Source organism: Anopheles funestus, unplaced genomic scaffold (assembly GCF_943734845.2).
Source record: "Anopheles funestus unplaced genomic scaffold, idAnoFuneDA-416_04 scaffold_16_ctg1, whole genome shotgun sequence".
Lineage (NCBI taxonomy): Eukaryota > Metazoa > Arthropoda > Insecta > Diptera > Culicidae > Anopheles > Anopheles funestus.
The window spans coordinates 156,625-173,316 of NW_026045354.1; the positions used below are offsets into that span (position 1 = coordinate 156,625).

At 46.1% G+C, this 16,692-nt stretch overlaps 1 long non-coding RNA gene across 4 annotated transcripts in view; it reads left to right on the plus strand.

Annotated features, from left to right (window-relative positions):
* LOC125774514 (uncharacterized) overlaps nt 1-4,900 on the plus strand; it is a 29,296-nt gene extending 24,396 nt beyond the window's left edge. For all 4 annotated transcript variants that reach the window (XR_007420993.1, XR_007420994.1, XR_007420992.1 and 1 more), the window contains exon 3: nt 196-4,900. This is a non-coding gene — a long non-coding RNA (uncharacterized LOC125774514). The remainder of the gene's footprint in view (nt 1-195) is intronic.
* Nucleotides 4,901-16,692: the final 11,792 nt, after the last annotated feature.

Genomic DNA, 16,692 nt, shown 5'->3' on the forward strand with positions numbered 1-16,692 from the left:
TGTCTTGGCTAAGGTGTCTTGGCTAATGTGTCTCGGCTAAGGTGTCTTGGCTAATGTGTCTTGGCTAAGGTGTCTTGGCTAATGTGTCTTGGCTAATGTGTCTCGACTAATGTGTCTTGGCTTATGTGTCTTGGCTAAGGTGTCTTGGCTAAAGTGTCTTGGCTAAGGTGTCTTGGCTAAGGTGTCTTGGCTAAGGTGTCTTGGCTAATGTGTCTTGGCTAATGTGTCTCGGCTAATGTGTCTTTTCTAATGTGTCTTGGCTAAGGTGTCTTGGCTAAGGTGTCTTGGCTAAGGTGTCTTGGCTTATGTGTCTTGGCTAATGTGTCTTGGCTAAGGTGTCTTGGCTAATGTGTCTTGGCTAAGGTGTCTTGGCTAAGGTGTCTTGGCTAATGTGTCTTGGCTAAGGTGTCTTGGCTAATGTGTCTTGGCTAATGTGTCTCGGTAAATGTGTCTTGGCTAATGTGTCTTGGCTAAGGTGTCTTGGCTAAGGTGTCTTGGCTAATGTGTCTTGGCTAAGGTGTCTTGGCTAAGGTGTCTTGGCTAAGGTGTCTTGGCTAATGTGTCTTGGCTAAGGTGTCTTGGCTAAGGTGTCTTGGCTAATGTGTCTTGGCTAAGGTGCCTTGGCTAAGGTGTCTTGGCTTATGTGTCTTGGCTAATGTGTCTTGGCTAAGGTGTCTTGGCTAATGTGTCTTGGCTAAGGTGTCTTGGCTAATGTGTCTTGGCTAAGGTGTCTTGGCTAATGTGTCTTGGCTAATGTGTCTTGGCTAAGGTGTCTTGGCTAATGTGTCTTGGCTAAGGTGTCTTGGCTAATGTGTCTTGGCTAATGTGTCTCGACTAATGTGTCTTGGCTTATGTGTCTTGGCTAAGGTGTCTTGGCTAAAGTGTCTTGGCTAAGGTGTCTTGGCTAAGGTGTCTTGGCTAAGGTGTCTTGGCTAATGTGTCTTGGCTAATGTGTCTTGGCTAAGGTGTCTTGGCTAAGGTGTCTTGGCTAATGTGTCTTGGCTAAGGTGTCTTGGCTAAGGTGTCTTGGCTAAGGTGTCTTGGCTAATGTGTCTTGGCTAATGTGTCTTGGCTAATGTGGCTTGGCTAAGGTGTCTTGGCTAAGGTGTCTTGGCTAATGTGTCTTGGCTAAGGTGTCTTGGCTAATGTGTCTTGGCTAATGTGTCTTGGCTAATGTGTCTTGGCTAAGGTGTCTTGGCTAATGTGTCTTGGCTAATGTGTCTCGGCTAATGTGTCTTTTCTAATGTGTCTTGGCTAAGGTGTCTTGGCTAAGGTGTCTTGGCTAAAGTGTCTTGGCTAAGGTGTCTTGGCTAAGGTGTCTTGGCTAAGGTGTCTTGGCTAATGTGTCTTGGCTAATGTGTCTTGGCTAAGGTGTCTTGGCTAATGTGTCTTGGCTAATGTGTCTTGGCTAATGTGTCTTGGCTAAGGTGTCTTGGCTAAGGTGTCTTGGCTAATGTGTCTTGGCTAAGGTGTCTTGGCTAATGTGTCTTGGCTAAGGTGTCTTGGCTAATGTGTCTTGGCTAAGGTGTCTTGGCTAATGTGTCTTGGCTAATGTGTCTTGGCTAAGGTGTCTTGGCTAATGTGTCTTGGCTAAGGTGTCTTGGCTAATGTGTCTTGGCTAATGTGTCTCGACTAATGTGTCTTGGCTTATGTGTCTTGGCTAAGGTGTCTTGGCTAAAGTGTCTTGGCTAAGGTGTCTTGGCTAAGGTGTCTTGGCTAAGGTGTCTTGGCTAATGTGTCTTGGCTAATGTGTCTTGGCTAAGGTGTCTTGGCTAAGGTGTCTTGGCTAATGTGTCTTGGCTAAGGTGTCTTGGCTAAGGTGTCTTGGCTAAGGTGTCTTGGCTAATGTGTCTTGGCTAATGTGTCTTGGCTAAGGTGGCTTGGCTAAGGTGTCTTGGCTAAGGTGTCTTGGCTAAGGTGTCTTGGCTAAGGTGTCTTGGCTAATGTGTCTTGGCTAATGTGTCTTGGCTAATGTGTCTTGGCTAAGGTGTCTTGGCTAATATGTCTTGGCTAATGTGTCTCGGCTAATGTGTCTTTTCTAATGTGTCTTGGCTAATGTGTCTTGGCTAAGGTGTCTTGGCTAAGGTGTCTTGGCTAAGGTGTCTTGGCTAATGTGTCTTGGCTAAGGTGTCTTGGCTAAGGTGTCTTGGCTAATGTGTCTTGGCTAAGGTGCCTTGGCTAAGGTGTCTTGGCTAAGGTGTCTTGGCTAATGTGTCTTGGCTAATGTGTCTTGGCTAATGTGTCTTGGCTAATGTGTCTTGGCTAAGGTGTCTTGGCTAAGGTGTCTTGGCTAATGTGTCTTGGCTAAGGTGTCTTGGCTAATGTGTCTTGGCTAAGGTGTCTTGGCTAATGTGTCTTGGCTAAGGTGTCTTGGCTAATGTGTCTTGGCTAATGTGTCTTGGCTAAGGTGTCTTGGCTAATGTGTCTTGGCTAAGGTGTCTTGGCTAATGTGTCTTGGCTAATGTGTCTCGACTAATGTGTCTTGGCTTATGTGTCTTGGCTAAGGTGTCTTGGCTAAAGTGTCTTGGCTAAGGTGTCTTGGCTAAGGTGTCTTGGCTAAGGTGTCTTGGCTAATGTGTCTTGGCTAATGTGTCTTGGCTAAGGTGTCTTGGCTAAGGTGTCTTGGCTAATGTGTCTTGGCTAAGGTGTCTTGGCTAATGTGTCTTGGCTAATGTGGCTTGGCTAAGGTGTCTTGGCTAAGGTGTCTTGGCTAATGTGGCTTGGCTAAGGTGTCTTGGCTAAGGTGTCTTGGCTAATGTGTCTTGGCTAAGGTGTCTTGGCTAATGTGTCTAGGCTAATGTGTCTTGGCTAATGTGTCTTGGCTAAGGTGTCTTGGCTAATGTGTCTTGGCTAATGTGTCTCGGCTAATGTGTCTTTTCTAATGTGTCTTGGCTAAGGTGTCTTGGCTAAGGTGTCTTGGCTAAGGTGTCTTGGCTAATGTGTCTTGGCTAATGTGTCTTGGCTAATGTGTCTTGGCTAAGGTGTCTTGGCTAAGGTGTCTTGGCTAATGTGTCTTGGCTAAGGTGTCTTGGCTAAGGTGTCTTGGCTAAGGTGTCTTGGCTAATGTGTCTTGGCTAATGTGTCTTGGCTAATGTGTCTTGGCTAATGTGTCTTGGCTAAGGTGTCTTGGCTAATGTGTCTTGGCTAAGGTGTCTTGGCTAAGGTGTCTTGGCTAAGGTGTCTTGGCTAATGTGTCTTGGCTAATGTGTCTTGGCTAAGGTGTCTTGGCTAATGTGTCTTGGCTAATGTGTCTCGACTAACGTGTCTTGGCTAATGTGTCTTGGCTAAGGTGTCTTGGCTAAGGTGTCTTGGCTAATGTGTCTTGGCTTATGTGTCTTGGCTAATGTGTCTTGGCTAAGGTGTCTTGGCTAAGGTGTCTTGGCTAAGGTGTCTTGGCTAAGGTGTCTTGGCTAATGTGTCTTGGCTAAGGTGTCTTGGCTAATGTGTCTTGGCTAATGTGTCTTGGCTAAGGTGTCTTGGCTAATGTGTCTTGGCTAAGGTGTCTTGGCTAATGTGTCTTGGCTAATGTGTCTTGACTAAGGTGTCTTGGCTAAGGTGTCTTGGCTAAGGTGTCTTGGCTAATGTGTCTTGGCTAAGGTGTCTTGGCTAAGGTGTCTTGGCTATTGTGTCTTGGCTAATGTGTCTCGGCTAATGTGTCTTGGCTAATGTGTCTTGGCTAATGTGTCTTGGCTAAGGTGTCTTGCCTAAGGTGTCTTGGCTAAGGTGTCTTGGCTAATGTGTCTTGGCTAATGTGTCTTGGCTAATGTGTCTTGGCCAAGGTGTCTTGGCTAATGTGTCTTGGCTAAGGTGTCTTGGCTAATGTGTCTTGGCTAATGTGTCTTGGCTAAGGTGTCTTGGCTAATGTGTCTTGGCTAATGTGTCTCGGCTAATGTGTCTTGGCTAATGTGTCTTGGCTAAGGTGTCTTGGCTAATGTGTCTTGGCTAATGTGTCTTGGCTAAGGTGTCTTGGCTAATGTGTCTTGGCTAATGTGTCTCGGCTAATGTGTCTTGGCTAATGTGTCTTGGCTAAGGTGTCTTGGCTAATGTGTCTTGGCTAATGTGTCTTGGCTAAGGTGTCTTGGCTAAGGTGTCTTGGCTAATGTGTCTTGGCTAATGTGTCTCGGCTAATGTGTCTTGGCTAATGTGTCTTGGCTAAGGTGTCTTGGCTAAGGTGTCTTGGCTAATGTGTCTTGGCTAAGGTGTCTTGGCTAATGTGTCTTGGCTAATGTGTCTTGGCTAAGGTGTCTTGGCTAATGTGTCTTGGCTAATGTGTCTTGGCTAATGTGTCTTGGCTAAGGTGTCTTGGCTAATGTGTCTTGGCTAAGGTGTCTTGGCTAAGGTGTCTTGGCTAATGTGTCTTGGCTAAGGTGTCTTGGCTAATGTGTCTTGGCTTATGTGTCTCGGCTAATGTGTCTTGGCTAATGTGTCTTGGCTAAGGTGTCTTGGCTAAGGTGTCTTGGCTAAGGTGTCTCGGCTAATGTGTCTTGGCTAATGTGTCTTGGCTAATGTGTCTTGGCTAAGGTGTCTTGGCTAAGGTGTCTTGGCTAATGTGTCTTGGCTAATGTGTCTCGGCTAATGTGTCTTGGCTAATGTGTCTTAGCTAATGTGTCTTGGCTAAGGTGTCTTGGCTAAGGTGTCTTGGCTAATGTGTCTTGGCTAACGTGTCTTGGCTAATGTGTCTTGGCTAATGTGTCTTGGCTAAGGTGTCTTGGCTAATGTGTCTTGGCTAATGTGTCTTGGCTAATGTGTCTTGGCTAAGGTGTCTTGGCTAAGGTGTCTTGGCTAATGTGTCTTGGCTAAGGTGTCTTGGCTAAGGTGTCTTGGCTAAGGTGTCTTGGCTAATGTGTCTTGGCTAATGTGTCTTAGCTAATGTGTCTTAGCTAATGTGTCTTGGCTAAGGTGTCTTGGCTAATGTGTCTTGGCTAAAGTGTCTTGGCTAAGGTGTCTTGGCTAAGGTGTCTTGGCTAATGTGTCTTGGCTAAGGTGTCTTGGCTAAGGTGTCTTGGCTAATGTGTCTTGGCTAAGGTGTCTTGGCTAATGTGTCTTGGCTAATGTGTCTTGGCTAATGTGTCTTGGCTAAGGTGTCTTGGCTAATGTGTCTTGGCTAAGGTGTCTTGGCTAATGTGTCTTGGCTAATGTGTCTTGGCTAAGGTGTCTTGGCTAATGTGTCTTGGCTAAGGTGTCTTGGCTAAGGTGTCTTGGCTAATGTGTCTTGGCTAAGGTGTCTTGGCTAATGTGTCTTGGCTAATGTGTCTTGGCTAATGTGTCTTGGCTAAGGTGTCTTGGCTAAGGTGTCTTGGCTAATGTGTCTTGGCTAAGGTGTCTTGGCTAATGTGTCTTGGCTTATGTGTCTCGGCTAATGTGTCTTGGCTAATGTGTCTTGGCTAAGGTGTCTTGGCTAAGGTGTCTTGGCTAAGGTGTCTCGGCTAATGTGTCTTGGCTAATGTGTCTTGGCTAATGTGTCTTGGCTAAGGTGTCTTGGCTAAGGTGTCTTGGCTAATGTGTCTTGGCTAATGTGTCTCGGCTAATGTGTCTTGGCTAATGTGTCTTAGCTAATGTGTCTTGGCTAAGGTGTCTTGGCTAAGGTGTCTTGGCTAATGTGTCTTGGCTAAGGTGTCTTGGCTAAGGTGTCTTGGCTAATGTGTCTTGGCTAAGGTGTCTTGGCTAATGTGTCTTGGCTTATGTGTCTCGGCTAATGTGTCTTGGCTAATGTGTCTTGGCTAAGGTGTCTTGGCTACGGTGTTTTGGCTAAGGTGTCTCGGCTAATGTGTCTTGGCTAATGTGTCTTGGCTTATGTGTCTTGGCTAATGTGTCTTGGCTAATGTGTCTTGGCTAATGTGTCTTGGCTAAAGTGTCTTGGCTAAGGTGTCTTGGCTAAGGTGTCTTGGCTAATGTGTCTTGGCTAAGGTGTCTTGGCTAAGGTGTCTTGGCTAATGTGTCTTGGCTAAGGTGTCTTGGCTAATGTGTCTTGGCTAATGTGTCTTGGCTAATGTGTCTTGGCTAAGGTGTCTTGGCTAATGTGTCTTGGCTAATGTGTCTTGGCTAAGGTGTCTTGGCTAATGTGTCTTGGCTAATGTGTCTTGGCTAAGGTGTCTTGGCTAATGTGTCTTGGCTAAGGTGTCTTGGCTAAGGTGTCTTGGCTAATGTGTCTTGGCTAAGGTGTCTTGGCAAATGTGTCTTGGCTAAGGTGTCTTGGCTAAGGTGTCTTGGCTAATGTGTCTTGGCTAAGGTGTCTTGGCTAAGGTGTCTTGGCTAATGTGTCTTGGCTAATGTGTCTTGGCTAATGTAACTTGGCTAATGTGTCTTGGCTAATGTGTCTTGGCTAAGGTGTCTTGGCTAATGTGTCTTGGCTAATGTGTCTTGGCTAATGTGTCTTGGCTAATGTGTCTTGGCTAAGGTGTCTTGGCTAAGGTGTCTTGGCTAATGTGTCTTGGCTAAGGTGTCTTGGCTAAGGTGTCTTGGCTAAGGTGTCTTGGCTAATGTGTCTTGGCTAATGTGTCTTAGCTAATGTGTCTTAGCTAATGTGTCTTGGCTAAGGTGTCTTGGCTAATGTGTCTTGGCTAAGGTGTCTTGGCTAATGTGTCTTGGCTAATGTGTCTTGGCTAAGGTGTCTTGGCTAATGTGTCTTGGCTAATGTGTCTCGACTAACGTGTCTTGGCTAATGTGTCTTGGCTAAGGTGTCTTGGCTAAGGTGTCTTGGTTAAGGTGTCTTGGCTTATGTGTCTTGGCTAATGTGTCTTGGCTAAGGTGTCTTGGCTAAGGTGTCTTGGCTAAGGTGTCTTGGCTAAGGTGTCTTGGCTAATGTGTCTTGGCTAAGGTGTCTTGGCTAATGTGTCTTGGCTAATGTGTCTTGGCTAAGGTGTCTTGGCTAATGTGTCTTGGCTAATGTGTCTCGGCTAATGTGTCTTGGCTAATGTGTCTTGGCTAAGGTGTCTTGGCTAATGTGTCTTGGCTAATGTGTCTTAGCTAATGTGTCTTGGCTAAGGTGTCTTGGCTAACGTGTCTTGGCTAATGTGTCTCGACTAACGTGTCTTGGCTAATGTGTCTTGGCTAAGGTGTCTTGGCTAAGGTGTCTTGGTTAAGGTGTCTTGGCTTATGTGTCTTGGCTAATGTGTCTTGGCTAAGGTGTCTTGGCTAAGGTGTCTTGGCTAAGGTGTCTTGGCTAAGGTGTCTTGGCTAATGTGTCTTGGCTAAGGTGTCTTGGCTAATGTGTCTTGGCTAATGTGTCTTGGCTAAGGTGTCTTGGCTAATGTGTCTTAGCTAATGTGTCTTAGCTAATGTGTCTTGGCTAAGGTGTCTTGGCTAACGTGTCTTGGCTAAGGTGTCTTGGCTAATGTGTCTTGGCTAATGTGTCTTGGCTAAGGTGTCTTGGCTAATGTGTCTTGGCTAATGTGTCTCGACTAACGTGTCTTGGCTAATGTGTCTTGGCTAAGGTGTCTTGGCTAAGGTGTCTTGGTTAAGGTGTCTTGGCTTATGTGTCTTGGCTAATGTGTCTTGGCTAAGGTGTCTTGGCTAAGGTGTCTTGGCTAAGGTGTCTTGGCTAAGGTGTCTTGGCTAATGTGTCTTGGCTAAGGTGTCTTGGCTAATGTGTCTTGGCTAATGTGTCTTGGCTAATGTGTCTTGGCTAAGGTGTCTTGGCTAATGTGTCTTGGCTAATGTGTCTTGGCTAATGTGTCTTGGCTAATGTGTCTTGGCTAAGGTGTCTTGGCTAAGGTGTCTTGGCTAATGTGTCTTGGCTAAGGTGTCTTGGCTAAGGTGTCTTGGCTAATGTGTCTTGGCTAATGTGTCTCGGCTAATGTGTCTTGGCTAATGTGTCTTGGCTAATGTGTCTTGGCTAAGGTGTCTTGGCTAAGGTGTCTTGGCTAAGGTGTCTTGGCTAATGTGTCTTGGCTAATGTGTCTTGGCTAATGTGTCTTGGCCAAGGTGTCTTGGCTAATGTGTCTTGGCTAAGGTGTCTTGGCTAATGTGTCTTGGCTAATGTGTCTTGGCTAAGGTGTCTTGGCTAATGTGTCTTGGCTAATGTGTCTTGGCTAAGGTGTCTTGGCTAATGTGTCTTGGCTAATGTGTCTCGGCTAATGTGTCTTGGCTAATGTGTCTTGGCTAAGGTGTCTTGGCTAATGTGTCTTGGCTAATGTGTCTTGGCTAAGGTGTCTTGGCTAAGGTGTCTTGGCTAATGTGTCTTGGCTAATGTGTCTCGGCTAATGTGTCTTGGCTAATGTGTCTTGGCTAAGGTGTCTTGGCTAAGGTGTCTTGGCTAATGTGTCTTGACTAAGGTGTCTTGGCTAATGTGTCTTGGCTAATGTGTCTTGGCTAAGGTGTCTTGGCTAATGTGTCTTGGCTAATGTGTCTTGGCTAATGTGTCTTGGCTAAGGTGTCTTGGCTAATGTGTCTTGGCTAAGGTGTCTTGGCTAAGGTGTCTTGGCTAATGTGTCTTGGCTAATGTGTCTCGACTAACGTGTCTTGGCTAATGTGTCTTGGCTAAGGTGTCTTGGCTAAGGTGTCTTGGTTAAGGTGTCTTGGCTTATGTGTCTTGGCTAATGTGTCTTGGCTAAGGTGTCTTGGCTAAGGTGTCTTGGCTAAGGTGTCTTGGCTAATGTGTCTTGGCTAATGTGTCTTGGCTAATGTGTCTTGGCTAAGGTGTCTTGGCTAATGTGTCTTGGCTAATGTGTCTTGGCTAAGGTGTCTTGGCTAATGTGTCTTGGCTAATGTGTCTCGACTAACGTGTCTTGGCTAATGTGTCTTGGCTAAGGTGTCTTGGCTAAGGTGTCTTGGCTGATGTGTCTTGGCTAAGGTGTCTTGGCTAATGTGTCTTGGCTAATGTGTCTTGGCTAATGTGTCTTCGCTAAGGTGTCTTGGCTAAGGTGTCTTGGTTAAGGTGTCTTGGCTTATGTGTCTTAGCTAATGTGTCTTGGCTAAGGTGTCTTGGCTAAGGTGTCTTGGCTAAGGTGTCTTGGCTAAGGTGTCTTGGCTAATGTGTCTTGGCTAATGTGTCTTGGCTAAGGTGTCTTGGCTAATGTGTCTTGGCTAATGTGTCTTGGCTAAGGTGTCTTGGCTAATGTGTCTTGGCTAATGTGTCTCGACTAACGTGTCTTGGCTAATGTGTCTTGGCTAAGGTGTCTTGGCTAAGGTGTCTTGGTTAAGGTGTCTTGGCTTATGTGTCTTGGCTAATGTGTCTTGGCTAAGGTGTCTTGGCTAAGGTGTCTTGGCTAAGGTGTCTTGGCTAATGTGTCTTGGCTAAGGTGTCTTGGCTAATGTGTCTTGGCTAATGTGTCTTGGCTAAGGTGTCTAGGCTAAGGTGTCTTGGCTAAGGTGTCTTGGCTAATGTGTCTTGGCTAATGTGTCCTGGCTTATGTGTCTTGGCTAATGTGTCTTGGCTAAGGTGTCTTGGCTAATGTGTCTTGGCTAATGTGTCTTGGCTAATGTGTCTTGGCTAATGTGTCTTGGCTAAGGTGTCTTGGTTAAGGTGTCTTGGCTTATGTGTCTTGGCTAATGTGTCTTGGCTAAGGTGTCTTGGCTAAGGTGTCTTGGCTAAGGTGTCTTGGCTAATGTGTCTTGGCTAATGTGTCTTGGGTAATGTGTCTTGGCTAATGTGTCTTGGCTAATGTGTCTTGGCTAATGTGTCTCGGCTAAGGTGTCTTGGCTAATGTGTCTCGGCTAATGTGTCTTGGCTAAGGTGTCTTGGCTAATGTGTCTTGGCTAATGTGTCTTGGCTCATGTGTCTTGGCTAATGTGTCTTGGCTAATGTGTCTTGGCTAATGTGTCTCGGCTAAGGTGTCTTGGCTAAGGTGTCTTGGCTAATGTGTCTCGGCTAATGTGTCTTGGCTAATGTGTCTTGGCTAAGGTGTCTTGGCTAAGGTGTCTTGGCTAAGGTGTCTTGGCTAAGGTGTCTTGGCTAAGGTGTCTTGGCTAATGTGTCTTGGCTAATGTGTCTTGGCTAAGGTGTCTTGGCTAATGTGTCTCGGCTAATGTGTCTTGGCTAAGGTGTCTTGGCTAATGTGTCTTGGCTATGGTGTCTTGGCTAATGTGTCTCGGCTAATGTGTCTTGGCTAATGTGTCTTGGCTAAGGTGTCTTGGCTAAGGTGTCTTGGCTAAGGTGTCTTGGCTAAGGTGTCTTGGCTAAAGTGTCTTGGCTAATGTGTCTTGGCTAAGGTGTCTTGGCTAAGGTGTCTTGGTTAATGTGTCTTGGCTAATGTGTCTTGGCTAATGTGTCTTGGCTAATGTGTCTCGGCTAATGTGTCTTGGCTAATGTGTCTTGGCTAATGTGTCTTGGCTAAGGTGTCTTGGCTAATGTGTCTTGGCTAATGTGTCTTGGCTAAGGTGTCTTGGCTAATGTGTCTTGGCTAATGTGTCTCGGCTAAGGTGTCTTGGCTAATGTGTCTCGGCTAATGTGTCTTGGCTAAGGTGTCTTGGCTAATGTGTCTTGGCTAATGTGTCTTGGCTCATGTGTCTTGGCTAATGTGTCTTGGCTAATGTGTCTTGGCTAATGTGTCTTGGCTAATGTGTCTTGGCTAATGTGTCTTGGCTAATGTGTCTCGGCTAAGGTGTCTTGGCTAATGTGTCTCGGCTAATGTGTCTTGGCTAAGGTGTCTTGGCTAATGTGTCTTGGCTAATGTGTCTTGGCTAATGTGTCTTGGCTAATGTGTCTTGGCTAAGGTGTCTTGGCTAAGGTGTCTTGGCTAATGTGTCTTGGCTAAGGTGTCTTGGCTAAGGTGTCTTGGCTAAGGTGTCTTGGCTAATGTGTCTTGGCTAATGTGTCTTGGCTAAGGTGTCTTGGCTAAGGTGTCTTGGCTAATGTGTCTTGGCTAAGGTGTCTTGGCTAATGTGTCTTGGCTAAGGTGTCTTGGCTAAGGTGTCTTGGCTAAGGTGTCTTGGCTAAGGTGTCTTGGCTAATGTGTCTTGGCTAATGTGTCTTGGCTAAGGTGTCTTGGCAAATGTGTCTTGGCTAAGGTGTCTTGGCTAAGGTGTCTTGGCTAATGTGTCTTGGCTAAGGTGTCTTGGCTAAGGTGTCTTGGCTAATGTGTCTTGGCTAAGGTGTCTTGGCTAAGGTGTCTTGGCTAATGTGTCTTGGCTAAGGTGTCTTGGCTAAGGTGTCTTGGCTAAGGTGTCTTGGCTAATGTGTCTTGGCTAATGTGTCTTGGCTAAGGTGTCTTGGCTAAGGTGTCTTGGCTAATGTGTCTTGGCTAAGGTGTCTTGGCTAATGTGTCTTGGCTAAGGTGTCTTGGCTAAGGTGTCTTGGCTAAGGTGTCTTGGCTAAGGTGTCTTGGCTAATGTGTCTTGGCTAATGTGTCTTGGCTAAGGTGTCTTGGCAAATGTGTCTTGGCTAAGGTGTCTTGGCTAAGGTGTCTTGGCTAATGTGTCTTGGCTAAGGTGTCTTGGCTAAGGTGTCTTGGCTAAGGTGTCTTGGCTAATGTGTCTTGGCTAATGTGTCTTGGCTAATGTATCTTGGCTAATGTGTCTTGGCTAATGTGTCTTGGCTAAGGTGTCTTGGCTAATGTGTCTTGGCTAATGTGTCTTGGCTAATGTGTCTTGGCTAATGTGTCTTGGCTAAGGTGTCTTGGCTAATGTGTCTTGGCTAAGGTGTCTTGGCTAAGGTGTCTTGGCTAAGGTGTCTTGGCTAATGTGTCTTGGCTAAGGTGTCTTGGCTAATGTGTCTTGGCTAAGGTGTCTTGGCTAAGGTGTCTTGGCTAAGGTGTCTTGGCTAATGTGTCTTGGCTAAGGTGTCTTGGCTAAGGTGTCTTGGCAAATGTGTCTTGGCTAAGGTGTCTTGGCTAAGGTGTCTTGGCTAAGGTGTCTTGGCTAATGTGTCTTGGCTAATGTGTCTTGGCTAATGTGTCTTGGCTAAGGTGTCTTGGCTAATGTGTCTTGGCTAAGGTGTCTTGGCTTATGTGTCTTGGCTAAGGTGTCTTGGCTAAGGTGTCTTGGCTAATGTGTCTTGGCTAATGTGTCTCGGCTAATGTGTCTTGGCTAATGTGTCTTGGCTAAGGTGTCTTGGCTCAGGTGTCTTGGCTAAGGTGTCTTGGCTAATGTGTCTTGGCTAAGGTGTCTTGGCTAATGTGTCTTGGCTAATGTGTCTTGGCTAATGTGTCTTGGCTAAGGTGTCTTGGCTAAGGTGTCTTGGCTAATGTGTCTTGGCTAATGTGTCTTGGCTAATGTGTCTTGGCTAATGTGTCTTGGCTAAGGTGTCTTGGCTAATGTGTCTTGGCTAAGGTGTCTTGGCTAATGTGTCTTGGCTAAGGTGTCTTGGCTAAGGTGTCTTGGCTAATGTGTCTTGGCTAATGTGTCTTGGCTAATGTGTCTTGGCTAATGTGTCTTGGCTAAGGTGTCTTGGCTAATGTGTCTTGGCTAATGTGTCTTGGCTAATGTGTCTTGGCTAAGGTGTCTTGGCTAAGGTGTCTTGGCTAATGTGTCTTGGCTAATGTGTCTCGGCTAATGTGTCTTGGCTAATGTGTCTTGGCTAATGTGTCTTGGCTAAGGTGTCTTGGCTAAGGTGTCTTGGCTAATGTGTCTTGGCTAAGGTGTCTTGGCTAAGGTGTCTTGGCTAAGGTGTCTTGGCTAAGGTGTCTTGGCTAATGTGTCTTGGCTAATGTGTCTTGGCTAATGTGTCTTGGCTAATGTGTCTTGGCTAATGTGTCTTGGCTAAGGTGTCTTGGCTAATGTGTCTTGGCTAATGTGTCTTGGCTAAGGTGTCTTGGCTAATGTGTCTTGGCTAATGTGTCTCGGCTAATGTGTCTTGGCTAATGTGTCTTGGCTAATGTGTCCTGGCTAAGGTGTCTTGGCTAAGGTGTCTTGGCTAATGTGTCTTGGCTAAGGTGTCTTGGCTAAGGTGTCTTGGCTAATGTGTTTTGGCTAATGTGTCTTGGCTATGGTGTCTTTTCTAAGGTGTCTTGGCTAAGGTGTCTTGGCTAATGTGTCTTGGCTAATGTGTCTTGGCTAATGTGTCTTGGCTAATGTGTCTTGGCTAAGGTGTCTTGGCTAATGTGTCTTGGCTAAGGTGTCTTGGCTAATGTGTCTTGGCTAATGTGTCTTGGCTAAGGTGTCTTGGCTAATGTGTCTTGGCTAAGGTGTCTTGGCTAATGTGTCTTGGCTAATGTGTCTTGGCTAATGTGTCTTGGCTAATGTGTCTTGGCTAAGGTGTCTTGGCTAAGGTGTCTTGGCTAAGGTGTCTTGGCTAATGTGTCTTGGCTAAGGTGTCTTGGCTAATGTGTCTTGGCTTATGTGTCTCGGCTAATGTGTCTTGGCTAATGTGTCTTGGCTAAGGTGTCTTGGCTAAGGTGTCTCGGCTAAGGTGTCTCGGCTAATGTGTCTTGGCTAATGTGTCTTGGCTAATGTGTCTTGGCTAAGGTGTCTTGGCTAAGGTGTCTTGGCTAATGTGTCTTGACTAATGTGTCTCGGCTAATGTGTCTTGGCTAATGTGTCTTAGCTAATGTGTCTTGGCTAAGGTGTCTTGGCTAATGTGTCTTGGCTAATGTGTCTTGGCTAAGGTGTCTTGGCTAATGTGTCTTGGCTAATGTGTCTTGGCTAAGGTGTCTTGGCTAATGTGTCTTGGCTAATGTGTCTTGGCTAATGTGTCTTGGCTAAGGTGTCTTGGCTAATGTGTCTTGGCTAAGGTGTCTTGGCTAAGGTGTCTTGGCTAATGTGTCTTGGCTAAGGTGTCTTGGCTAATGTGTCTTGGCTTATGTGTCTCGGCTTATGTGTCTTGGCTTATGTGTCTTGGCTAAGGTGTCTTGGCTAAGGTGTCTTGGCTAAGGTGTCTCGGCTAATGTGTCTTGGCTAATGTGTCTTGGCTTATGTGTCTTGGCTAATGTGTCTTGGCTAAGGTGTTTTGGCTAATGTGTCTTGGCTAAAGTGTCTTGGCTAATGTGTCTCGGCTAATGTGTCTTGGCTAAAGTGTCTTGGCTAATGTGTCTTGGCTAAGGTGTCTTGGCTAATGTGTCTTGTCTAATGTTTCTTGGCTAAGGTGTCTTGGCTAATGTGTCTTGGATAAGGTGTCTTGGCTAATCTGTCTTGGCTAATGTGTCTTGGCTAATGTGTCTTGGCTAAGGTGTCTTGGCTAATGTGTCTTGGCTAAGGTGTCTTGGCTAAGGTGTCTTGGCTAAGGTGTCTTGGCTAATGTGTCTTGGCTAATGTGTCTTGGCTAATGTGTCTTGGCTAATGTGTCTTGGCTAAGGTGTCTTGGCTAATGTGTCTTGGCTAATGTGTCTTGGCTAATGTGTCTTGGCTAAGGTGTCTTGGCTAAGGTGTCTTGGCTAATGTGTCTCGGCTAATGTGTCTTGGCTAAGGTGTCTTGGCTAATGTGTCTCGGCTAATGTGTCTTGGCTAATGTGTCTTGGCTAATGTGTCTTTGCTAATGTGTCTTGGCTAAGGTGTCTTGGCTAATGTGTCTTGTCTAATGTGTCTTGGCTAAGGTGTCTTGGCTAATGTGTCTTGGCTAATGTATTTTGGCTAATGTGTCTTGGCTAAGGTGTCTTGGCTAATGTGTTTTGGCTAATGTGTCTTGGCTAATGTGTCTTGGCTAATGTGTCTTGACTAAGGTGTCTTGGCTAAGGTGTCTTGGCTAAGGTGTCTTTGCTAATGTGTCTTGGCTAATGTGTCTTGGCTAAGGTGTCTTGGCTAATGTGTCTTGGCTAATGTGTCTTGGCTAAGGTGTCTTGGCTAATGTGTCTTGGCTAATGTGTCTTGGCTAATGTGTCTTGGCTAAGGTGTCTTGGCTAAAGTGTCTTGGCTAATGTGTCTTGGCTAATGTGTCTTGGCTAAGGTGTCTTGGCTAAGGTGTCTTGGCTAATGTGTCTTGGCTAATGTGTCTCGGCTAATGTGTCTTGGCTAATGTGTCTTGGCTAAAGTGTCTTGGCTAATGTGTCTTGGCTAAGGTGTCTTGGCTAAGGTGTCTTGGCTAAGGTGTCTTGGCTAAGGTGTTTTAGCTTATGTGTCTTGGCTAAGGTGTCTTGGCTAATGTGTCTTGGCTAATGTGTCTTGGCTAAGGTGTCTTGGCTAATGTGTCTTGGCTTATGTGTCTTGGCTAAGGTGTCTTGGCTAATGTGTCTTGGCTAATCTGTCTTGGCTAATGTGTCTTGGCTTATGTGTCTCGGCTAATGTGTCTCGGCTAAGGTGTCTTGGCTAAGGTGTCTTGGCTAAGGTGTCTTGGCTAATGTGTCTTGGCTAATGTGTCTTGGCTAATGTGTCTTGGCTAAGGTGTCTTGGCTAAGGTGTCTTGGCTAATGTGTCTTGGCTAAGGTGTCTTGGCTAAGGTGTCTTGGCTAAGGTGTCTTGGCTAATGTGTCTTGGCTAAGGTGTCTTGGCTAATGTGTCTTGGCTAATGTGTCTTGGCTTAGGTGTCTTGGCTAATGTGTCTTGGCTAAGGTGTCTTGGCTAAGGTGTCTTGGCTAAGGTGTCTTGGCTAATGTATCTTGGCTAATGTGTCTTGGCTAAGGTGTCTTGGCTAATGTGTCTTGGCTAAGGTGTCTTGGCTAAGGTGTCTTGGCTAATGTGTCTTGGCTAAGGTGTCTTGGCTAAGGTGTCTTGGCTAAGGTGTCTTGGCTAATGTGTCTTTGCTAATGTGTCTTGGCTAAGGTGTCTTGGCTAATGTGTCTTGGCTAATGTGTCTTGGCTAATGTGTCTTGGCTAATGTGTCTTGGCTAAGGTGTCTTGGCTAATGTGTCTTGGCTAATGTGTCTTGGCTATTGTGTCTTGGCTAATGTGTCTTGGCTAATGTGTCTCGGCTAAGGTGTCTTGGCTAATGTGTCTCGGCTAATGTGTCTTGGCTAAGGTGTCTTGGCTAAGGTGTCTTGGCTAATATGTCTTGGCTAAGGTGTCTTGGCTAAGGTGTCTTGGCTAATTTGTCTTGGCTAATGTGTCTTGGCTAATGTGTCTTGGCTAATGTGTCTTGGCTAAGGTGTCTTGGCTAAGGTGTCTTGGCTAAGGTGTCTTGGCTAATGTGTCTTGGCTAAGGTGTCTTGGCTAAGGTGTCTTGGCTAAGGTGTCTTGGCTAAGGTGTCTTGGCTAAGGTGTCTTGGCTAATGTGTCTTGGCTAATGTGTCTTGGCTGAGGTGTCTTGGCTAATGTGTCTCGGCTAAGGTGTCTTGGCTAATGTGTCTCGGCTAAGGTGTCTTGGTTTATGTGTCTTGGCTAATGTGTCTCGGCTAATGTGTCTTGGCTAATGTGTCTTGGCTTATGTGTCTTGGCTAAGGTGTCTTGGCTAATGTGTCTTGGCTAATGTGTCTTGGCTATTGTGTCTTGGCTAATGTGTCTTGGCTAATGTGTCTTGGCTAATGTGTCTCGGCTAAGGTGTCTTGGCTAATGTGTCTCGGCTAATGTGTCTTGGCTAAGGTGTCTTGGCTAAGGTGTCTTGGCTAATGTGTCTTGGCTAAGGTGTCTTGGCTAAGGTGTCTTGGCTAATGTGTCTTGGCTAATGTGTCTTGGCTAATGTGTCTTGGCTAAGGTGTCTTGGCTAAGGTGTCTTGGCTAAGGTGTCTTGGCTAATGTGTCTTGGCTAATGTGTCTCGGCTAATGTGTCTTGGCTAATGTGTCTTGGCTAATGTGTCTTGGCTAATGTGTCTCGGCCAAGGTGTCTTGGCTAAGGTGTCTTGGCTAAGGTGTCTTGGCTAATGTGTCTTGGCTAAGGTGTCTTGGCTAAGGTGTCTTGGCTAATGTGTCTTGGCTAATGTGTCTTGGCTAATGTGTCTTGGCTAATGTGTC